The sequence below is a fragment of the Humulus lupulus genome, chromosome 5 (genome assembly GCF_963169125.1).
Source record: "Humulus lupulus chromosome 5, drHumLupu1.1, whole genome shotgun sequence".
Classification (NCBI taxonomy): Eukaryota; Viridiplantae; Streptophyta; class Magnoliopsida; order Rosales; family Cannabaceae; genus Humulus; species Humulus lupulus.
In genome coordinates, this window is record NC_084797.1 from 26,238,430 (window position 1) to 26,263,585 (window position 25,156).

Below are 25,156 nucleotides of genomic sequence, written 5' to 3' on the forward strand. Positions count from 1 at the left end.
TTGCTCTCTCAAAATTTCTACAGAATTTCAGTATTACAAAAATGCAGTCCCTTTTCTTGTCCATTATCCATGATATTTATAGTGGAATTTCCTAGACAGGATTGGGTAACCGTGTACATAAATATGGTAAACATTTAATACAGATAATTCCCATTTACATAGGGATATGATTTCCTAACAGAATATACTCTTGTTATCTCAGACAATAAATGTGCAACATAGCCTAGGCATTAATGAGTGTATAGAGTGCCTCCGAGTCTCTCGGGATCCTTTAGTATGCATCATGACCAGGTTTCGACGAGCTAAACATATTCAGAGCGCCCTAAAGGGGATTCAGCCGCTACATGTCTCGAACTGGACCATCATCCTAAGAGGCGATGTAACGCCCTAAACTCTAGGGACCGTTACAGTGTGCATTTTGAACAGTGCTAAACTCGCTAATCGAGTCATTTGGCCATAATCGTGTAACTAAGTATGATTAGCGGTTTAGGGTTAAAGATTTTGGTTAAGATATAACGCTTCACTAAAACATTTACTGTATACATTGGGATCCCAAAAATATAATTTAAAGGTTAATTACAAGAAAATATTTACAACTAGCTGATCTAAGCGGCAAAATAGGGTTTAACCCTAGTTCCTCTTTCAACCCTCGGCCGTGGCGGTCGAGCAGCCGCATATGTACACATCGTCACCTAAGCTCTCCAACTCAAGGATGGTCCATCTTTCTTTTTCCTTTACCTACACCACATAGCACCCGTATTAGTAATAACATGTTACAAAATCATATTAGGCATGCCTAGCAATAATAACCCTATTCAAGCATGCAAATATGTTCATATAATGACGGGGGATTCATGATGAGGAATCCTGCCCTCCTGACTGGATGACTATCATGTCAATCCTAATCAGATGAGTGATTTACCACTTTGAGGTTCCGTTAACCATAATGAGTGACTAATGAGCAAGTCACTACGAGGCTCAGCACCCACAACCATGTGACGAAACAGTCACCTGGGCCTTCTGATCCTGGCTCTAATCAGATGAGTGACTGATGAGTAATTTACTAACTTAAAGCAGATGAGTGACTGATGAGTAAGTCACTACGGGCTCAGCACCCATAGCCATGTGACGAAGCAGTCACCTGGGCCTTCTGGCCCTTGCTCTAAGTGACTAGCCATAAGCTAGACAAGCACTTTTAGTTTTCATCGAACTTAAGGTCGGTCCGGCATTAATGCTCACGATGAGTCATTCAATGTAGATGTCGATTAGATCTAATCTTTGTTGGCTTGCATTAAACACGCTAAGACCTTTATTGACTCATTAGTCAATACCATATGACCAGTGCTCAGTACTACTGCCGAACTTGACTAGTGAGTCACAACGTCACAGTTAATACTGACACCATTTCCAATTCTGACTAATGAGTCATTGCCACACACAAGTAAGCAATGCAACCAGGCATATATCATATGTCAAATATCCAAATGTAGGGCATTCAGCATGCTTACTTAACAATTGCTAGCATAATTAGGATCATGCACAAACAAAGAGACTCAAGCTCTAATCAATCTCATATTCAACATTCATGACATGCCTTATTCACATGTTTCTCGTGCATCACGTGCATCACATACTAGGTGCAGTTTTCTTACCTCTGGTTCGAGCGAGAAATAACAATTGAACGACCCTTGAGAACGATCTATCCTTTGGTCCCTTAGTGGTCACCTAGTCATAACCAATTATAACCTCCATTAATGAAAATCAACAATAAAAGGGTCTTGACCTAAGCCTCACTCCCGAGACCCCGAATTGTACCCAAACGGTGAGTAGATTCGGTCCTGAGCCTTAGGAATTGAAACCCCAAGCCAAAAACCCTAAAAAATGCCCAAAATATGCATCAGAGAAAATAGGGTAGTGCTGCCCCCCTAGCGCCCCAGCGCTACAACCAGGGGAATTTTTCCCTGGCTAGCGCTGTAGCGCCACCCTTTGGGCGCTGTAGCGCTAGGACCAGGCAGAAATGTCCTGGTTCTTCCCTCCTTCAAATCCTCCTTTCCCAACCTGAAAAACAAGCTTCCAAACTCCATTTAAACCCCAAATTGAACCCAAAACCATCTACACATGACCTAGGCATCATAACCCAAGTAACCTTTGCCAAAAACCCCATTGAATTCCCAACTTTCCAACTCAAGAACCAAACTGAAAACCAAATGAAAACAGAGCAAAAACAAGAGATTCTATGGTTAAAAACTTACCCCAAGCTCAGAATTACACCCTCTTCAATGGTGGAACACAACCCTAGCTTATCAAGACTTCATTCCCTAGCTTGGTTCCTCAAAAAGAGCTTCAAAATCCAAAGAGAAATGAAGAGAAGAAGAAGATGAAGTGCTCTGTTTTCTTAAGCTTTCTATAGCTTTTCAATGATATATATCCTTAAGGTTAAAAGACCAAAATGCCCCTAGGTTATTTAAAGTCCTCTTAAGGCTACCAAGGGTAAAACCGTCCTTTCCTACATATCTCGTTAATCATAATTAACACCCTCAAATTCTCGTTATTCTCAATATTCTCAAATACTAATAAATCATATCTCATTACCCTTTAATTCCCGGTAATGTTCTAATCATCAAATTACCCCAAGACTCACCCCGAGCTGCGAAACTAACCTCGTTATGACCAGACCAATAACTTGCATTCAAAGATCGTCTCATGTCGAATGGCTCAAACAAATCCACATATAATGTGGTATTATTCATAATTCACCCACATGCATGAAAATACACAATTACGCCCTCAACGGGCCAAATTACCAAAATGCCCTTATAATTAAAAATGGACCCATATGCATGCATTTATCATCATATTATAATATAATTCACATAAACATGCATATATTATGGCCCTCCCAGCCTCCTAATCAAGGTCCTAAACCTTATTAGGGATTTTAGGACATTACAGGCGACTTGCTAATTACCTGATTGTCGTGCTGCCAAGCCCCTAACTCGAGCTGCTCACATCATCATTAGCCAGATGTTCTACTCGTCTGCTTTTTCCATATATTCATCTGCCAATTGTACTCCTAGATGAGTGATTAAACTCGTGCTAATTTTTAGGGTACAACATTTGCCCCAAGCTCTTGCTTGTGCTTGATGTCATCACTTTCTGACACGCACAGTAGGGGATTTTAGGCTTCTGTCATGTAAAATCGTGCGTGCCTACTACTTGAGTGTTGAACACGTGGTCATCTGTAATTGGCGTTTGTTCAGGTTTCAAGGACTGTGACAACTGTCCCGTCAACTTTTTGCCGCCTCACGAGTCATTTAATCTTGGCCTTTGGATCTCGAGCTGACCCAATCAGATGGCCCAAATTAATTCCCAAAGTTTACATATAAATAAGGAGATCAGACCTGAACCTTACTACCTTTGCATTCTCTCAAAAATTCCCTTCATCACCCTTTTTATGAGAATGGAAAGAGTTTCAGATTAGAAACAAAAATTCCCTTTTTCTCTCAAACTTTTTCCAAAAGCCTTCATTTCCCTTCAGTTTCTCAGAAGCTCCCTAGCTCCTGCATGTGGATGCATCGACATTCTCATCGAACAAATGTATAAACTGTAAGTACTTCCTCATTTGGTTTAAATCTTTCATTTCTTTATTTTCCAATGAGCTTTTACTTCGAAAAACATTTTTTGTTCTATATCGTTTTGTGTTCTTGCCATGTCTGAGTTTAAATAGGGTTAGGTTTAGGCTAAAAAAATGATACTAGACTTGTTTAGAAATAAGGTATTCGAAAACTGGGCAAATTTTCTGGGTTTTGTAAGAAAAATGTTATTGATGAATAGATTAGGATACCTATTTGGATGTAGAAGTTGTGAGTTTTCAGATTTGGCCCTGGGTAGCTTAAGGGTCACGATTCCTTAAGCGATTTTGCATTAACCATTTTCAAAAGAAAAGTAATGGGTATGACGGACCTGACACGAAAATCTCGAAGTATCACGGAATTTCCCGAATTCATAACGCATGGCCTAGGACTACACGTTGAACCACGCGTTGATGTTAGGACATACCTTAGCTCGTGCAAATTTTGAATCACCAAAAGTAAAACACTTAAACCCTTGGGTCACTGTACCTTTATCATCGTAGATAGTAATTGTCTTAGGTCACCACTAATAGGTCGCTTTGTCGTCGGGCGAGCTAGATTATGCCCCACCAAAGAAAAAGGTCACATGCTCCTCTACCCAGAACAAGAATAAAGACAAGCAGATCGCGTCTAAATCTCCAATTCCTCACTTCGGCCCAGTGGTGGAGAGGGAGGTTGTGGTCGACCTTGATGCTTTTTTCGAGGCCGAGCACATTGTTTCCAAATAACGTCACAGGGGAAAGTGAACAAAATACTGCTGAGCCATGGGATCGAAATGGGAATTGCTGGCCTCCTTGCTTGACCTCCATTGGAAGGAGAGTGGAGTTGCGCCCCTTTTAGGATGACTTTGGGGCTTGGATTGATGAGAACCTGAAGGCACGTGCTTTCCTCCCATTAGACCAGTAATTCATGGATTTTTTGAACTTCGTCAGACTGGCTCCGTTCCAGCTCCCCCCAAACTCGTATCGACTTTTGGCAGGGTTAAAATATTTGTTTCTAAGGCACGAGTGGGAGGTCCCCACCCCAGCAGATATTATGTACTCCTTCTACCTCAAGGCCAGTCCTAATCAGAAGGGGCAAGGTGATTACTTTTACTGCCTCACTTGCTTCCTTAACTCGGCATCTGTCATTGACCTCCCTAGCCACCCAAATGACTATAAAGACTAGTTATTTATGTAAAATGGGTTCAAGAATTGCGATCACTGATACTTCAATCGCCCTCGTAAGTCTCCTAACTTTATGAATTCTGTACGCAAACTCTCTTATCATTTTCATTTTTTTAATCCTTCTAACTGAGTTCGTTCCTTGTGCAACTATATTCAAGAGGACAGAGCGGTTTGAGACCCTTGGGGGTCAATACGAGATGTTGTCTTGTCTTCCTTCGAAGGAGAATGACTTCCGTCAGATAGTGAATGATGCTACCATGGTGGCCTGCAACCTGATGAGCAAAGGCTAAACGCTGGCTATCAGGACTCAAGGTCCACCTCTCATTCTTCTCGAGCTCCCCCTTCCTCAAGAAGTCTTTCTTACCATTGAAGACACCGAGGAGGAAGAAGATGTGGCACCGCTGGTGCGCAAGAGGAGAGTTCCTGAAGATGATCAGGATCCTGATCCAGAGCGAGCTACGTCCAAGGTAGTAGCTGGCACTTCCGACCAAGGTAACCCATATAGAGAACTTGATCGGGTTGCTGCCAGTTTTAGGCTAATTCGCTTCAACCTTCATCATCTCGTTAGCCGACATCCTACTGACCTAAACCTAAACACAACACTCCCCCAGTGTTTAGATCATCTAGTGTTACGATGTGATCATAGCTACCCCAGATGCACCATTGTGGTTGACAACAGCCTCCACTTTAGGTCCATTTTTGAGGAATATGGGACAAATCGTAGGACATGGTCTTCCTTACATCAGGGTGTATTCTCCCTCGGCTTTAGGTAGTATGTAGATGAGTCCAGCTTGGAAGAAGAGCCTGAACCCCTTAGGATCCAAGATGTAATAATTTTAAACTCTCCCCCATGTCCGGTAGTCCAAGAGTTATATGTTATACCTAATCTAGTTCATAACCCCAAGCTGATCGTAGTAGATTCATCCCCTAGCTCAAAGGGTAAGGTTCTTGCTCTTGTTCTTGTCTTTTTCATTACTTTGACTAACTATCCCTTGTATCTAGATCTTCTGCTTGTTCCTTTTCAGGTGAAGAGATGAACTTGCTAGACAACTTGGGTTTAAGGGGTGTCTTTAAGGTTGGCGGGGCCGGAGCTGAGCCTGTGGTGAAGAGGCCTAGATTGCCAAAAAAATACGCCTCCAAGACTAGAACTTCCACTGAGTCTCTAGTCAAAGACAAAGGTGCCAGCTCCACTCGTGAACAGCAACAACAGACCCAACCCTCAGCTCCGGTGACAACAATCACAATTCTCGAGGCTCCTCGTCCTCTCCCTCGACATGTACCTCCTTCAATTCCTCAAGTGATCCAAGGCGAATCCCCCTCCATTCAGATCTTGGTAAAGCCACTCGAGCTGGCAAGGATCCCTAAAGCATTTTGGGGGACTGTATACAAAATGGCAAGCCATATGGTGGGCCATGCGTATAGAGCCAATGTCAAGGATGTGATGGCCATGGAGGAGTGTGCTCCCAAATATGTTCTCGAGTCTGCTATGGTCATGAACTTTACTGTGATCCCCTTTCATTCTTCTAGCATTTCTTTTTCTTTTCTTTCTCTTATTTTGCTAACCTTGACTCGCCTTTCACTTTTGCAGTCTATCCTGGCTCAACTCCATGGAATTGCTCAGGTTTAAGCTAGGAATGATGAGCTCCAAGCCACCCTGAGCACTGCCCAAGAGAGCGAGCAGTCTGCCAAATCCACCCTAGTTTCCTCCCAGGAAAGCGAGCGATTTGCAAAGGCTGCTCTGACTGCTTCTCAGGAAGGTGAGCAGATTGCTAAGAATCAGATCGTGGAAGTGAGCCATCGACTGGACTGTAACGCCCTGGTTAGCTAAGGCCGTCACACTGTGTACTTTAAATAGTGCTTAACTCGCTAAATGATTCATTAGGCTATAAACGTGCATCTAGGTGTTATTAATCGGCAAGGATTAAAATCTTAGTCAAAAGGAATGGATATATTATACTAAAAACATTAAACTGTACATGGGATCCTATAAAAGTGTTTATAAAGTTATTTACAATCCAAAATGCTCATTACAGATCAAAAGTTACAATCCACCGACCTAAGCGGCAAAAATAGGGTTAAACCCTAGTTCCCTTGAGAAACACCTTGGTCATGGTGGTCAAGCGGTCGCATATGTACACGTCGCCACCTAAGCTCTCCACTCAAGGCTGGGTAAGCTTTTCTTTCCCTTTACCTGCACCACATAGCACCTGTGAGCCAAGTCTCAGCAAGAAAACTTATTACTACATGTATACAATATAAATAAATGATCATGAAATTATTCTGGGGCTTCAACCCTAATCAGATGATGACTAGCAAGTCAATCCTGGGGTCTCGCACCCTGAATAGATGACTAATGAGTCATTCTGTGATCCTGCGCTCTGAATAGATGACTAATGAGGCATCCTGGGGTCTTGCACCCTGAATAAATGACTAATGAGTCTTTCTGGGGTCCTGCGCCCTAAGCCATGTGACTATCAAGTCACCTGAACTTTTTTGGCCCTGGCTCTAGTAACTAGTCATAGACTAGCCAAGCGCTTTAGTTTTCTTCGACCAATAGGTCGGTCAAGCATCATTTCGGCCTGCATTAAAAATGCAAATGCCACTCTTGACTCATAAGTCAATTCCATACGATCAGCGCTCAGTACTATTGTCGATCATGACTGATAAGTCAGAGCTTCATGACCAGTACCAAACACCATTGCCGTTTCTTACTAATAAGTCAGTGCCATTCACAAGTAAGCAATGCTGCCAGGCATTTACAATGCAACCAGTGTCCATATATAGAGCGCTCAACATGCCTCATAAATAATAATGTATGTCACATACTGGGCGCAATTTTCTTACCTCAGACTTGAGCGTAAAATAAATAAAGAACGACCCTTGAGAACGATCATGTCCTTAGGCCCTTAGCGGTCATCTAATCATAACCAAATATTAAATCCCATCAATAAAACGAGTAATAAAAGGTTCATGGACTAAAACCTAGCTCTCGGAACCTCGAATCCTACTAAAACGGTTAGTAGATTCGATCCCGAGCCTTGAGATTTGAAAACCCATGCTCAAAACTGCCTAAAACCTAGCTTGTCATAAAAAGGATAAGCGGGTTGTGACCTGCCCCCTAAGGGCTGCGGTGCGCCCCCAAGACAGAGAGCCCCCTGCTTGGGTGCTAGGGGCGGGCTGCGACTTGCCCCTGAGGGTCGTGGCGCGCCTACCAGACAGAGCCCAGGGGAGGCTCTGGGGTTCATTCAAGTCACGACCTGCATGAACTCGATCGCTACTTTACCCCGCGAACCCAGCTCCCCTGCATTTTCTTCAATTCTAACTCAGTCAAATGTTCAACCAAACAATCCCAATATTAAAACCAAACATCAAAATCACATTATCACCAATCTAGCTATAAAACCTAAGCTTCTCAACACCTAAAACACCATCAAATACCCAATTACACAATCAAACTTTCAGCTTACAAACCACCTTAAAAACAGAGTAAAACCTTGAAATTTCCAGTTGAAAACCTTATCTCAAATATGAATTGAACCCCTTTCAGCTACTGATTATGATCCAAAACTCTCAAGCCTTAAATCCTCAAGTTTAATCTTCTAGTTTAGCTTTAAAATTCCAACCCGAGAGAGAGAGAGAGAGAGAGAGATGAGAAGAGAACTATTTTTTGCTGTAGTCTATTCCACTTCCTTCCCTTGGCTGAACTTATGTAATGGTCTAAATGACCAAATTGCCCCTAGGGCCATTTAAAACCTTCAAAGCCACCCAAGGGTATAATTGTCATTTTCCACCTATCTCGTTAATCATAATTAACGTCCTCCAAATCCTATTACCCCCGGTATTCACAAATAATTATTAAATCATATCTCATTACCCGCTCATTCCCAGTAATGTACTAAACATCAAATTACCCCTAGGCTCACCCCGAGCCCAGTAATTAACCCCGTTATGACCAAACCACTAACTTGCTTCCTAGGATCGGCTCATGCCAAATAGCTCAAACATATACACATAACAATGTGGTCTCACCCATATATCACATACATGCACATAAATATACAAATATTCCCTCAACGGGCCAAAATTACGAAAATGTCCTTCTTATAAGAAGTGGGCCCACATGCATGAAATTATCATCATATAATAATATAACTCACATAATCATGCATATAATCACATAATCGCTTATTAAATCAATGATGGCTCTCCTGGCCCCCTAATCCAAGCACTAAGCCACATTAGGGAATTTGGGACATTACATGGACCATCTGCAGGCTGAGGATGAGGGCCTCAAAAAGGAGCTTGCGGAGTCATCGAATTCAATGGAGGAGATGCTTTACCGGTGCTGGGCTTTCAATCAGGATAGGAATTTCACTTTCATGTAGCTAGGGTTTTGGGAGCCTTTTCTTGCCAAATTCAAGATTCAATTCTCATAAGAGCTCTTTGAGACTGTTAAGGCTTCTGATGCTGCTGAAGGGGATGGCAAGGAAGTGACATCCTCTGAGCGAGTCGACAGAGCTCAATGATTTCTTTTCATTATTTTGTATTTTGTAACTAAGTCCCTAGGGACTAAAACAATCGTCTTCGAGCTCATATTGATGTTTTTTTCCTCCTCGAGATAACTATATGCTTTTGAATATATATTTAACTTTGTGATATATTCATGTTCCCCTTACTCTATTATTTTCTCATATTTGTGAATTCTTGGATTCTTGTACACTCGAAATCTTAGGGGTTGTCTTTAGATCGGGGTAGATTTTTTATGGTTTGACTAACTAATGTTAGCTAATATCTTAGTTGTATCCAAGATTTTGCCCGCCTAATTGCATTATACCTATTAGGAATCAGGCCTCGGACCTGGTCGTATCCAGGGTTTTTAGTCTGCTTAATAGCATTGTACTTGTTAGGAATCAGCCCTCGGACCTGGTCGTATCTAGGGGTTTTAGTTTGCTTAATAGCATTGTACCTGTTAGGAATCAAGCCTCGGACCCAGTCGTATCCAAGGGTTTTGTTTTAGAAATTTCTTAATCTTAGTTCGTGTTCAGAATTTGAAAATCCGAGCTTTAAAAAGTCATTGAATAATCAATTTTTCCAAACTCTAAGTTTTAGATTTCATTCAAAGCTTTCTTCGGTTATGTGCCCCCAAGAAACCATAACTTATAAATGTTCTAGGTTGCTTTTACAAAGTGAGCCTGCGATAATAAAACAACAAAATTGATTACGTAATAATCCAACCGTTATTAAAATGAAACGTATTTTATAGATAAGCCTTACATAAACAACAATTCTAAAAACATTAAAGACAACAAAATTATTGATAGTACTTTTTGAGGTGTAGGGCATTCCAGGTCCGTGGAACTATTTATCCACTTAACCAAGCTAGCTTGAAGGTCCCTTCGCACAGGATCTCAACAATCTGATATGGTCCTTCCTAGTTCGGCCCTAACAAACTATTCTTGGGATCTTTACTTGCCAAAAACACCCTTCGAAGAACCAAATCACCCAATCCGAGTCTGCGTCCTTTTACCTTCGAGTTGAAGTAACGAGTGATTTTCTGCTAATAAGGGGTGAGTTATAATTGTGACGCTTCTTGTTTTTCCTCGATTAGATCAAGGGATGCATTGAGTAGCTCGTGGTTCTGATCTTGATCAGAGGTCTTCTATCTGTGGGTCGTCACCAGCACCTCAATCGGGAGCATAGCCTCGCTTCCAAACGTTAGGGAAAAATGGGTATGTCCCATGGAGGTTCGATGTGAGGTTCTATAGGCCCAGAGTGCTTGTGGGAGCAGCTCGGGCCATAGTCCCTTGGCTTCATCTAATTGTTTCTTTAAGCTCGCCTTTAGGGTCTTGTTTACGGCCTCGACCTGCCCATTAGCCTGTGGGTATGCTACCGACGAAAAACTCTTGGTTATGCCATATTCTTCACAAAAGTTTGTGAATAGATCACTATCAAACTGAGTTTCGTTGTTAGACACGATCTTTTTTGGGAGCCCAAATCGACATATGATATTTATTACGACAAATTCCAGGACTCTCTTCGAGGTGATGGTTGCCAGAGGTTCGGCCTTCACCCTCTTCATGAAGTAATCGATGGTGACAACAACATAACAAACTCCTCATTTTCCTGTTTGCAAAGAACCAATCAAGTAAGTTAATTCCCCATACTACAAACGACCAAGGGGATGAGACCATGGTTAGCTCAATGGGTGCTGCTCGGGCAACTATGGTGAAGCATTGGTATTTGTCACATTTATTCACATACGAGATCGAGTCCTTTGTTAGCGCGGGCCAAAAATAGCCCTCTCTCAGTACCTTCAGAGCCAGGTTTTCCCCCCAACATGGTCTCCGTAGAAGCCTTAGTGTAATTCTTGCAAGATAGTCTGCGCTTCCTCAGGAAGAACACACCGTAGGAGAGGTAGTGAATGCCCTCGTCGATATAGAATCCCTTCAACCATAACATATCGCGGAGCTTGATACATCAACTTTCTTGCACCCTTTCGATTGTCAGGTAACTTTCTGATTGTGAGATACTCCACTATGGGGGTCATCCAGGTCAGTTTTATGTCAATCATTTCAACCTCAACCATTTCTGCCATTATGCTCAGGCTTTCCAAGTATTCCACTGGAACTACATTCAGTGTATCCACCTCTTTGGTGGTAGCAAGTCGAGCTAAAGCATCAACATCAGAATTATGCTCATGGGGTACTTGTTCAACCAAGCTAAACTCGAATTCAGACAACTATCCTTTAACCTTGGCTAAGTAGGCCATCATCTTTATACCGTGAGCTTGGTATTCTCCCAATATCTGATTGACTATGAGCTGAGAATCACTATAAAATTGGATCGCCTTTGCTTTTAGCTCTTTCACCACCCTTAGCCCTACCAATAAGGCCTCATATTTGGCTTCATTGTTGGATGCTTCAAATCCAAACCTGAGAGCTATGTGGAATCGATGCCCTTCAAGTGAGATTAAAATTATACCAGCTCCCAATCCGTTTTCATTAGAGGATCCATCAACAAAGATTTTTCCACAATTCCTGCACCGGTTCTCTTATCGACTCGTTCTGAAAACCTATGCACTTGGCCATAAAGTCAGGGAGGGCTTGACTCTTGATTGTTGTCTGTGGCATATATAATATTTTGAACTGGCTGAGTTCGATGGCCCATTTTAGTAGACGTCTCGACATTTCAAGATTTTGCAAAACCTGCCTTAAAGATTGGTCGGTTAAGACGTGGATGGTGTGGGACTGAAAATATGGTCTGAGCTTCCTTGAAGCCAAAATGAGACAGAACGTGAGCTTTTCTATTAATGGAGGACTTAGCTCTGAGAAGTCTTTTACTTACATAATATACTGGTTTCTACGCCCAATTTCCCTCTCGAACTAACACAACACTAACCACATTTTCTGTCACAGTCAGATACAGAAACAAACATTCCCCAGACGCCGGTTTCGATAGTATAGGGGGTTCAGCCAGGTGAGCTTTCAGGTCGTGAAATGCCTACTCACATTCTTTGGACCACTCAAACTTCTTGTTTCCTCTGAGCAAGTTGTAAAATGGGAGACACTTGTTAGTGGATTTTGAAACGAAGTGGTTTAGGGCCACCACTTTTCCGGTTAAACTTTGTACTTCCTTACACGACCTAGGCGAAGGCATTTCCAGCAACGATATGATTTTCTCTGGATTTGCCTCTATCCCCATTGTGTTGACTATAAACCTTAGAAACTTTCCCGACGAAACTCCATAAGTGCACTTCTGGGGATTTAACTTCATGTCATACCTCCTTCATAGACCAAAACATTCTTCCAGGTCGGATACATGGTTACTGGCAATCTTTGATTTAACGAGCATATCATCGACATACACCTCCATGTTTCTCCCGATCTGGTTGGCGAACATTTTTTGAATAATTGTTGGTATGTAGCACCGGCATTCTTCAGCCCGAATGACATAAATTTGTAGCAGTATATGTTATGCTCAGTCATGAAGTTGGTATGCTCTTGGTCTGCAGGGTTCATCGCGATTGGTTATATCCAAAATACGCGTCCATGAAAGACATGAGCTCGTGACCGGCGGTAACGTCTACCAACTGATCAACTCTAGGTAATGGGAAATAGTCCTTAGGACAGGCCTTGCTGAGATCGGAGAAATCAATGCAAGTTCTCTATTTACCGTTTGGCTTCGGGACCAGAACGGGGTTAGCAACCTAGATCGAGTATTTTCTTCCTTGATAAATTTGCATATAAGTAGGCAAGCTACTTCTTCTTCCAATGCTTCTGATCGTACTTTCCCCAAAAGCCTTCATTTTTGGGACTTTGTAGGCACATTCTTGTCCAAGTTCAAAGTATGCATTATTATACTCGGACTGATTCCCTCCATACCTTCATGCAACTAGGCAAAAACGTCCAAGTTCTTCCTCAAGAATTCGACCAGCTCCAAGATTTTTTCCAACTCTTGAAGGTGTTTCTGGGTCGATACTGATTTCCTCAAGCTCCTCCATAGCTTTGAGCTCAAATATTTCTTTGCATATTCACAGATTAATGTCGTCTTATTGGGCGACCTCGTTATCCCCTTCTCGAGGTTCTTCCGTCCCACACGTAACTTCCATTTCCTGGGTCTCCTCACCTTCTTCGTCTACAACCATTGTCTGCTATCCAGGTTGTGATTTTCCCTTCATGGCTATGTTGTAGCATTCTCGGGCAGTGAACTGGTCTCCACGTACTGTGCATATCCCTGAGGTTGAGGGAAACTTCATTGCCAGATGTCTGATTGAGGTGATGGCTTCAAAAACCATCACTGTCGGTCATCCCAAAATAGCGTTATATGTAGCCAGACAGTCGGTTACAACAAACTCAAATATTTTAGTAACAATTCATGCCTCATCTCCTAGCATAACCACCAGTCTAATTGTCCCTATGGTCGCCGTCCCTTGACCTGAAAGTCCGTACAACATCATTGGGGTCACCTTTAAATTTGTCACAAATAATCCCATCTTTTATAGGGTAGACCTGAAAAGCACATTTACTAAACTTCCATTGTCTACCAATATCCTTCATACCCTTCGATTAGCGAGCTGCAAGGTTACAACCAGCGGGTAATTATATGGGAATTGAACGTGGCTAGTATCCTCCTCCGTGAAAATGATTGGTTGTTTTTCCAACCATTGTTGTTTTGATAACCGTTGCTTCGGCATAAATTCCATACCGTTATGAGTTTTCAGCTCCTTAAATATATCTCTTTTGGGCTCCATTGCTCGTGCCTGCTAAATGAGGTCCTTCGGCAATAGTAGTTATATCTTCTCCACTATTGGGGGAGGGTCGACTTGGTTCTGATTCATCTGATCCACCTGAGTCCTCGGCTGACCTGTCGAAGTTTTTGGAGCTGAACGAGAATTCTGCCCGGTAGATTGATTGGGAGCAACTCGGTTTTGGGTGTACTGGGCTAACGGTCCAGCCCGAATGAGAGTCTCAATCTTATCCTTCAGTTATCGGGAATCATCGGTATTATGACCGATGTCATTGTGGTATCAAAAAATTTGAGGGATGAACTTTTTCTTTCTTACAACATTTCTCATGGTGTTTTGTCCACACCATTTTCATTAAATAAGAGATAGCCCTGGGACATACATTACTTGAAATAAAAAATGTTAGAAAGAGCATAATTAAATCCTCCCGACTACTGATAGTACTGGCAGAGGTATTCTGTGTCCAATCCCTTGGGACCTCTTTTTCTGTCTAGCCGCTTTAGGCGATATGTTCTCAGACACACTTCGTTTTGGATCTCGTAGGGTCCTTCCCAGTTTGGTCCCAAAACCCCGACTCCTGGATCTTGAGATGCAGGGAAGACTCTTCTTAGGACTAGATCGCTGGTTCCGAACCTTCGACTCTTCACTTTCGAGTTAAAATGCCTTGCGATCTTTCTCTGATACATCTTCAACTACACTTGTGATTCTTCCCGGATCTCTTTGATGAGATCCAGAGATTCTTGGAGTAAGGCATGGTATTGGATGGGATCACACATGTCTCTTCTGTGAGATGGGACCACCGTTTCTACTGGGATGACTACTTCGCATTCATACACCATTGAATAGGGAGTATGTCCAGTCGATGTTCTGTTTGTGGTCTGATAGGCCCATAAGACGCGGGGCAACTATTCTGGCCACTTGCTCTTGCAGGCTTGTGGCTTTTTCTTTAATGTCCCCTTCAAAATCTTGTTCACGACCTCTATTTACTCGTTTTCTTGAGGCCTTGCGACCGCGGAGAAGCTTTTGATGATGCCATGTCTTTCACAGAAGTCAGTGAAGTGGATGCTATCAAATTGTTTCCCGTTGTCAGACACGATTTTGTGAGGGAGGTTGTATTGGCACACTATGTTGTTGATGAAGAAGTCTGGGCCTTTTTGGAGGTGATGGTTGTAGAAGTGATTTCCTACAATTGATTAGACGGGCACCAACATCCTATCAAGAACAAAGAGAGAGACGAGAGTTCAAATGGGAGCACTGGTGGGGTGTCAGCCGAAGGGACTCTGACGCTCAAGTTAGAAGAGTTGTAACGAAAGCTTAATTGAAAGTAACAAAACTATAACAAAAATAACGATATAATGATGGATGGATGAGTAGTAGGATGGTCAGAGTGACGACAGAGACGACGACGAAATTCAATGATCGGGTCAAGTACGGTTAGGTCAGACCAAGTTGACTGATTCAACTTGCCTGACTGGATCGCTTGGAGAGAGTATTACTTCGTTTCAGTAAGAGAGTAAAGTAGAGTAAAATGGTTATCAGATGTCTCGTTCTTAACCCTTGAGGGTCTTATTTATTGTCCTTCTTTTCGTTCCGCTCTCCTCCTCCCTATCAGCTCGTCTGACCCGTTCTTAGTGGTTCTTCTCCGATCTTTATGGGAAAAAGAATGTATACTTTGACTGCTTCAATGTCCCTGGCTGACTAAATGCATCCAGACTCGAATCTGGGTACCAACTGGCCCGTTGGATGGTTTATCCAATATGTGTGAGCCCATTTGCATTAGTTTGGGCCTTGTGAATTAGTCTGGCTGATAAGGCTTTAATTTGTAGACAAATTTTGTCCCTCACTCTTTAATTAGAATTCATTCTAGCTTGAGAGTTTATAATATCGAATTCTAGGAATCAAGAGACCTTTAAGGCTACCTGTCCAAGCGGGACGAATGTCAGAGTGGCCATAGTGGCTTAGTGGCCGGGAGAGATGGTCGAGTGGGTCGAGTGCTCCTCTGGGATGGCCGAGTGCTCCGCCGGGGTGGCCGAATGACTCGCATGCTTAGGCCGAGTGGCCTGCCGATGAGGCTGTGTGCCCGGGGGAGATGGCCGAGTGGGCCGAGTGCTCCTCCCGGATGGCTGAGTGCTCTGCCAGGGTGGCCGAGTGACTCGTGCGCTTGGGCCGAGTGGCCTGCCAATGAGGCTGTGTGCCCAGGGGAGATGGCCGAACGGGCTAAATGCTCCGCCTGGGTGGCCGAGTGAATGTCACGCCTGGGTCGAGTAACCTGCCAAGGAGGTTGTGCGCTCGGGAGAGACGGCCAAGTGGGCCGAGTGCTCCTCCAGGATGGCCGAGTGACTCGTGTGATTGGGCCGAGTGGCCTGCTGATGAGGCTGTGTGCCCAGGGGAGATGGCCAAGTGCTCCTCCAGGATGGCCGAGTGCTCCGCTGGGGTGGTCGAGTGACTCGCATGCTTGGGCCAAGTGGCTTGCCGGTGAGGCTATGTGCCCGGGGGAGATGGCTGAGCGGGCCGAATGCTCCGCCTGGGTGGCCGAGTGGCCTACTTCTCGCGAACTTCATCTGTCTCTGAAACTTTAGGTGTTCCCTAGGGGAACTTGAATCCCTTTTGGTAGGGCCACCCGATGGTTGACATTTGACACCCATTTGGTGGAGTTATATGCCTGTATAAGGGTAGTTTGTTTTTTTCACCCTTGCATTCATTTGAGGAAGGATTGGAGGGGAGGTGCAAGGTGTGGAGTGGAATAACTCTTCAAGAGGTAAGTTTTTACCTTTTTGTTTTCCTTCGAATGTTCTTATGCATGTTCTCCATGTTCTTCGTGTTAGGTTAGGTAATTCAAACTGTTATTTTTGTTTGATCCTGTAGATTTTCCGTTTGTGTTTGATCTGGTTGTAATGGCGAAAATTGCATTTCTATTGTTTATCCATTTTGGATTTGTGTATGTCTGATTCATGTGTTTTCGCTCCTCTAGCCAAGTGGTCTGTCTGACTGATTAGTAAAGACTCATAGGTTGACTGACTGCTGTCTAACTGATTACTTTGTAATTTGATTTGGTATAGTAGTCTGTTTGCCTTGTTTCATCGTATGTTTTTTATGTTAGGTCCGTTGGTATCTTGTTTTTTCTTAATTGAGCCTTAATGAGTGGTCCGTCTGACTAATTGATGAGTCATTTGGAGGTTCTTAATTGCGTATCTAGCTAAATGTTCTTCATGTATTTTTTGTGTTCCTTCAAGCTTAGTTGTTGTTTTGCTTTAGGTGATCAGCTCATTATGTCTAAGTAGGTGCGATAGTCATGCTAATTCAATCATTCGACTGTCCTGTTCGTTTAGTGGAGAAGATTTTAGTTCTCACTTTCAGAGTTCTGCTGAGATGGTTGATTGCAACTGAGTTACAGTAGTAGAATTGGGGGGTCATCCTTTAGGTGATGTTACTAGAAGGGGAATAGATTCTAACGAACCTATTGATGGTGGTATGCCAGGTTTTGGTAGTATGCTTAGTTCCAATCCTAGGTCTTCGATAAGTTTAGGTGAATTTCCCTATCTTCATCGTTAATTTGAGATTTTTGATACCATTAGTCTGCATGCTCCTGCTAAGGCAGAGCGGCTTGACTGACACTTACCTTGTTGGGTGTGTCTGTATGAACTTCCCTTTAGGGAAGGATTTTGGTTTTCTATCCCCTGATTAGTGGTTGACTTGTGATTTTTCCTGGACAACTAATGCCAAATTCATGGCGGGTTTTGATGTCTCTCGAAGTCCTCTGTGAAAGACACAACATAACGCTTAGGGTGGCTGACTTGTTGAGAGCTTACTATTTGAAGGCACATCTATATGACAAGGGTAGGTACCAGTTAACGACCTGGGGGAAGGACCCTCCTCTAATTATTAGTTTGAAGAGTGAAGATAAGAGGTGGAAGGACTGTTACTTCGTCCCTTTCATCTCATTGGGGTTACTTGCTGATAGTAGGATACCTTGTTCATGGTCTCCTACGTGTGAGTCTTTTATGCTTGCCTATTAATTCGTTTCGTTTCTTTTCATATTCTTGTTTTTTGCTGATACTTCTATTATTTTGTAGGTAGACTTCGAGTTGAGTACCTTTAGGATTCGAGGGAGTCTTCCAGTCGGCTTAAGAGTATTCTTGCTATTCCAAAGGCGGAGCGTGAGTGGAGTGATCTGTTGTCTGAATCGAGTCTCCGTCAAAGTTCTTTGTGGCATTCTGTTGAAAAACTCCCTGAAGGTATTCCTCTTCTCCAGAGTCCTGATAATCCTCATATTGTGTTTATCAAGAGAAGTTTAGAAGTCTTGGGATATAATCCCAATTTGTTGACTGAGTTGACGACAAATGAGCGGTTGGTTGCAGACATAGCTATGTCTCGACCCTTTACTCTTCCTCTAACTAGTTCCAATGCCTTGGAACGTTTACGTCAAGCGAAGAAATCATCTGTTGGGAGCTCTGATGCTGATAGAGAGGTCGTCACGCCTCTTGCTGATCCTCCTGTTTTGATGCGGAGTCGAACGAGAAAGAAGAAGAAGAAGGTTGTGCGAGCTGAGTCTTCTGACCCGTTCAGTGACACCGTTGCCCTTTCATTCCCTTCCAATGTTGTCGCTTATAGTGAGATTGGGCCTCACTTAGGAGAGATTGATAAGCTGCTGTGGCTTGAAGATGATCAAAGGATGGAGCAAGTCAGTATGGAAGGGTCAGTCGACACTACTATTTCCCATCTGTTCCAGGTATGGACATTTCCCTTAGTTTCTTCTGTGTCGACTAGCTAATATCTCATGTTGTCTTATGTTTTTGCTATTTTTCAGGGTTTGCAGGGGGTCATTTGGCTGAAGAAGAAAATCAAGTCCTTAATGACAACTCTGAAGGAAGTAAGAGGTCAAAGAAATGATCTTCGGGGTGAAGTTGGTCGACTGAAAGATTCTAAGAAGGAGTCTGATCAACTTATAGCTGACTTAAGGATTCAACTAGAATCCAAGGAAGCTGATGCCGAGAAGCTGAGGGCGACTCTTGGTCAAGTTGATGTCTTGAAAGCTGAGGTAGCTTTGTTGGAGAATCAGATGTTAGTGATTGGGTTGGAGGCTAAGATCCAGTGTCGTGGCGTAATGGCCAGGGAGTTCCAAGATGGTAAGACGGATAGTTGGGATGTTCCTAAGTACATTGCGGATTTCGAGGAATTGGAGAGGATGAGAGTTGAAGAGATGAACTGGGCCGAAGGGTTAGCCACTTCTTTTGGCGTCATGACTACTCATGACCTAGTTGTGGATGACTGACTCCTTCTTTGTTCAAGTTCTCCGTTGGGGGATGACTTAGTTTATCCATCTTATGTATTTTTAGTTGTTGTATGGACTTTTTCTATATATATATATATATATATTTTGTTGTATCCTAACTGGTTGTAGCTTATGTTAGCATTCAATGTTGTATCGGATGCCGGTTGGCTGTATGACTTATGAAGTATTAGTATCTTATTCCCCCAATCTAAGTATGAAGTTACTTAGTCAATTTATGCTTAGATTTGTTATTTTATCTGTTCGTAGTGTATGTAAAAAAAATGGTTGTGATAGGGGGCTGCGCTCCGTGGAGCTGCCTACATACCCTTTGCAAGGATCAAGCCCAAATGTAGTTCTGACACTTCCTGCATAATAGTGTCAGAATGTTGCTTTAATGAAGGTCTCATGAAATAAAATGAAAGGAAACTAGATTGAATTAAAAATGATACTAATTTAAGTGGATAGCATTCCAGTTGTTGTTGATTTCGCATCCCTCTTTAGTTTGTAGCTTGTATGCTCCATGTCTGACTACCTTTGTGATTAGGTAGGGACCTTCCCATGTCGGGGCGAGCTTACCTGCTCCTGCATCCTTAGTGTTCTGGAACACTCTTCGTAGTACCCAATCTCCTACTTTGAAAGTCCGAGTGCAGATGTTCTTGTTGTAATGTATGGCTATGCTTCGTTGATAGGCTGTGATTCTTAAGAGTGCTTTGTCCCTTCTTTCATCGATGGTGTCGAGTTCATGGCACATGTTTTCCCAATTTACTTTGTCTGTCGCCAGCTCATATCTGGCTTTCGAAACTTCACTCTCGGTAGGGATGACTGCCTCTATCCCGTAGGCTAATTAGAAAGGTGTTTCTCCCGTCAAAGTCCTGGTTGTGGTTTGGTTGGACCAAAGGACTCCTAGTAACTCTTCAGCCCATCTTCCCTTAGCTTTTTCAAGGCACTTATTGATGTTGTTCATGATAGTCTTGTTGGATGACTCTGCTTGTCCATTTGCTTGGGGATACCTTGGTGTGGAGAAGCTGAGCTTGATATTCCAAAATTTGCAGAAGTCTTGGAAGTCGAAACTGATGAATTGAGAGCCATTGTCCATTACGATCTCTTTCGGTACTCCATACCTGCAGATTACATTCTTCCAAATGAAGCCCTTTACTTATTTGTCTCTGACTTGGTGGAATGAGTCTACTTCGATCCACTTGCTGAAGTAGTCAGTTACTGCAAGCATGTACCCATTTTTTCCTAGTGCGGTTGGAAGCTTGCCTACTATCTCCATCCCCCATTTCATGAATGGCCAAGGGGATGTGATTGAGATGAGACACTCTGGAGGTTTGTGGGATATTTGAGCGAACTGTTGGCATTTGTCGCATTGTCTTGCATAGTCGAAAGAGTCGGCTCGCATAGTTGGCCAGTAGTAGCCTTGTGTTAGGGCACGGTGTGCCAAGCTTCGTCCTCCAGAGTGGTTGCCGCACTCTCCTTCATGCAACTCAGCCAATACGTATTTGGCCTCTGCAGGGTTAATGCATTTCAAATATGGACCAGAAAAAGAATGTTTATAAATTTTACCTTGTATAATAGTGAAGCGGGCTGATTGAGCCTTAACCCGACGTGCTTCGTTCTTATCTTCGGGAAGTATGTTATGCTCCAAGTACTCGACTATAGGAGTCATCCATGTTTGGTTGTTGGAGATGTCACTAACTTGCTTTTCTTCATCTTTCCAGAAAACTGGCCCTACAGGTATTGTCTTGGGGTCGGTTGTCTGGAGGGAAGATCCAAGGTTTGCTAATGCATCTGCATGACTGTTCTGCCCTCTTGGTACTTGGTTGATAGTGAACTCGTCAAAGACTGACGAACTCTTTAGTCTTGTTGAGGTAGGTTGTCATCTTGTTATCCCGGGCCTGATAGCTACCTTGCATTTGGTTGACTACCAATTGAGAATTACTGAAGACCACGATATTTTTTACTCCCATGTCTTTGGCTAGTCTGAGTCCAGCTATCATTGCTTCGTATTCGGCTTCATTGTTGGTAGCTTTGAACTCGCATCGGACTGCTTGTTCGATTACGTCACCTTGGGGTGAAGTCAGGACGAGTCCGAGTCCACTTCCTCTAGTGTTACTTGAGCCCTCTACTTGCAACTTCCATATTCTGGCTGACTGTCCCTCGGTCAGGCAACAAAATTCTTTTTCTGCCTGCACATGCATGTTAGGTGTAAAATCTGCAATGAAATCAGCTAATACTTGAGATTTGAGGGAAGTCCGTGGTTTGTATGTTACTTCGTACTCGCTGAGCTCTACCGCCCACTTGGTCAGTCTACATGACAGTTTCGGTTTATGGAGGATTGTTTTGAGTGGGAAGGTGGTCAGGACCGTTATTGGATGGCACTGGAAGTATGGGCGTAGCTTCCTTACTGCGTGGATGAGTGCTAGTGCAAGCTTATATAACTGGCTATATCGGGTTTCTGCATCAAGCAAGGCTTTGCTTACATAGTAGACTAGAGATTGCTTGCCTTCTTCTTCTCGGACTAGGACCGCGCTAACTGTTGTCTCAGATACTGCTAGGTAGATGAATAGTGTCTCATTGTCTTTTGGCTTTGAGAGGAGAGGCAGGTTGGTCAGGTACTGTTTTAGTTGAGCTAGTGCCTCTTCACATTCAGCTGTCCACTCAAAGGTTTTTGATTTCCTTAATGTGTTAAAGAAGAGGTGACATCGTTCTGATGACTTTGAGATGAATCGGCTGAGTGCTATGATGCGTCCAGTTAACTTCTGTACATATTTTATGCACGTTGGGGAAGGAATCCTTTGGATTGACTCTATCTGTGCTGGGTTAGCCTCGATTCCCCTTTGAGTTACTAGGTACCCAAGGAACTTTTCTGCAGTCACACCAAAAGAACATTTAGTTGGATTCAATTTCATGTTATATTTCCTAAGAATGTCAAAATATTGTTTTAAATGGCTGATATGGTCCTCTGTAATGAGGGATTTGACGAGCATGTCATCAATGTAGACTTCCATCGTCTTCCCCAGCAAGTTGACAAACATCTGGTTGACTAATCTCTAGTAAGTTGCTCCTGCGTTCTTCAATCCAAATGGCATGACCTTGTAGCAGAATATGCCCAAGTTGGTCATGAAGGTTGTCTTTTCCTGGTCGTCTGGATGCATCAGGATCTGGTTGTATCTTGAGTATTCATCCATGAAGCTTAGGAGTTCATGACCGGCTGTGGCATCTACTAGCATGTCTATGTGTGGTAATGGGAATGAGTCCTTTGGACACGCCTTGTTGAGGTCTGTGAAGTTGATGTAGACTCGCCATTTGCCATTCTTCTTCTTCACAATGACTATGTTGGTCAACCAGTCAGGATAATGCACCTCTCTCACGAACCCATTATCAATGAGTTTTTGAACTTCTTCATTAATGGCCTTGTTCCTTTCAAGGATGAATTTTCTTCTTGTTTGCTTCCTTGGTGGGGTAGTCTAGATGAACCTGCAATTTATGGACAATTACTTTGGGGTTAATTCCAGTCATGTCTGCATGGGACCAAGCAAAACAATCATAATGGACAGATAGAAAATCAATGAGTTTAGTTCTGATGTCAGGGTCCAATTGTGATCCGATTTGGACTTTGTGGTATGGGAAGTTCGGATGTATTTGCACTTCGTCCAACTCCTCAATGTCTGGTTGGTTCATATGGGAGTCAGTCAGTCTGTCTTCCTGTAATTGCTATAACTGAGCAGGTTTGGCCTTCATGGTAGTCTAGTAACATGCTCTTGAGTCTTTCTGTTGGCCTTTGATCTATTTTACTCCCCATTTAGTTGGGAACCTTAGAACTTGGTGGTATGTTGAAGGGACTGCCTCCATTTCATGTATCCATGGTCGACCTAGTATCACATTGTAAGCAAACGGAGAGTCTACTACCAGGAATCTTGTGCACAGACTAACTCCTTCGGCATAGACAGGTAGCTCGATCTCTCCTAGTGTGTTCTTTTGCTCTCCACTAAAACCGGTGAGGATTGTAGTCTTCTTTATGATCTTTGATTCATCTATCCCCATTTCCCTTAGAGCACTTAAAAATAAAATGTTAGCCAAATTGCCATTATCAATAAGTATACATTTAGTAAGACAATTACCAATATAAAGTGCAATAACAAGAGCATTGTGATGCAGGTTGAGGAGTTTGGTTGACTCTGTTGTTGAAAAACTAATGGTTTGAGCTGGTAGGTTGATGGTATTCTTCTCTGTCCTGCTGGACTCTTCGTTGATCTAGTTGGTCTACTTGGCATGTCTTTTGCTGCTGAATGGGTGACTCTGCTTACTTTAGAGCCACCAGTTATTACGTTCACTGTCTGTTCATGAGTAGGTGGCTTCGGCGGGGTTAGTTCTCTTCGAACAACTGACCTATCTGCCTCTTGCTGGAATGTTCTTTTGCCTTTGTCTGTGAGCAAGTCAGTCAGGTGACCACATCTTAATAGGTTGGATATTTTGAGTCTTAAGGCAATGCACTCATCCGTTCAGTGATCGTGGTCATTGTGGAACTCACACCATTTTGTTATGTCTCGCTGGTCAGATGGAGTCCTCATCCTTTCCGGCCATTTCACTTTGTCTCCGAGTCCTTTCAGTACACCAACGACTTCGGCTAGTGAGATTGACAAATTTTATTCTGGTATATTTGGTCCATCTCAGAGATGTGCCTCGGATGACTAGTTATACTCCCTCCTTCTGTTCTTTGATCTACTAGGGTACGGGTATGGCTCGGATCGTCTGTCTACCCTTGAGTCTCTAATAGAGTCTTTCCTTGGAGAAGAGTGATAATAGTTAGCTTCATCCTCCTCCCATTTGATCTGTGCCTAGGCCTTGGTGAGAACGTCTTCCATCGTCTTGCAAGGATACTTGGTAAGTTCTTTGTATAGGTATGAATCGTAGTGGAGTCTTTTGCAGAAGGCTAAGATGGCGGTGTCCTAATTACAATGGGTTATAGACACATTCTCTTTGTTGAAGCAGCCTACGTACTCTCGTAAGGGCTCACCCCGTCGTTGAACTATGATGTAGAGGTCTTTTGCAGACTTTTCAAGTTTCCTGCTACTAGCAAACTGCTCAACAAAAGTGTCAGTCAATTGTGCAAAAGTAGAAATATAATTATTAGGTAAATTAGTATACCACTGGAGGGCTGGTCCAATCAGACTAGAACCAAACCCCTTACACATGCATGCTTCCCTCATGTCGTGTGGGATGGCAACGGTGAACATTCTCTGCCTGTATTGTGCGATGTGATTATCGAGATTGGACGTTCCATCAAAATCTCCATGTGGGGGAAGTTGAACTTTTTCGACATTTTGACCATGGCTATATCATCAACGAAAGGTGAGTCAGCGTAGCAACTTGCTACACTCTTTCTAATAAGGACTGACATTCTAGGAATCTGCTGGATGAGTGCTTCCATCTCGGCCAATTTACGAGACAGCTCAGGATCTTGGATTGAAAATGAGCTTTTGGTTACTTGACGGGCTGGCTCGCTCATGACTGGGTGATTCAATTTGATTGTCTGCTGCTCAGGTATATTCTGACCAGCTCCAATGATGGTCTGGCTGGCTCCAACGGTAGGCTGACTAACACTTGGAACCTACTGATGTCTGGGTCCAGTGGCTGGCTGACTAGTGGCTAGCTGACTAGCTCCTGGAATCTGTTGTTGTCCAGCTGCCGAGGCTGGCTGGCTGACTCCTTGAATCTGCTGTGATCTGGGCACAGATGAATGTCCATGTTCAGTCATGGTTACCTGTTCACCTGTATTGACAATAGAATTTTGAATGTTAGACATGGTGAGTGGAGTTTGATAATTCCTCACCGAGGG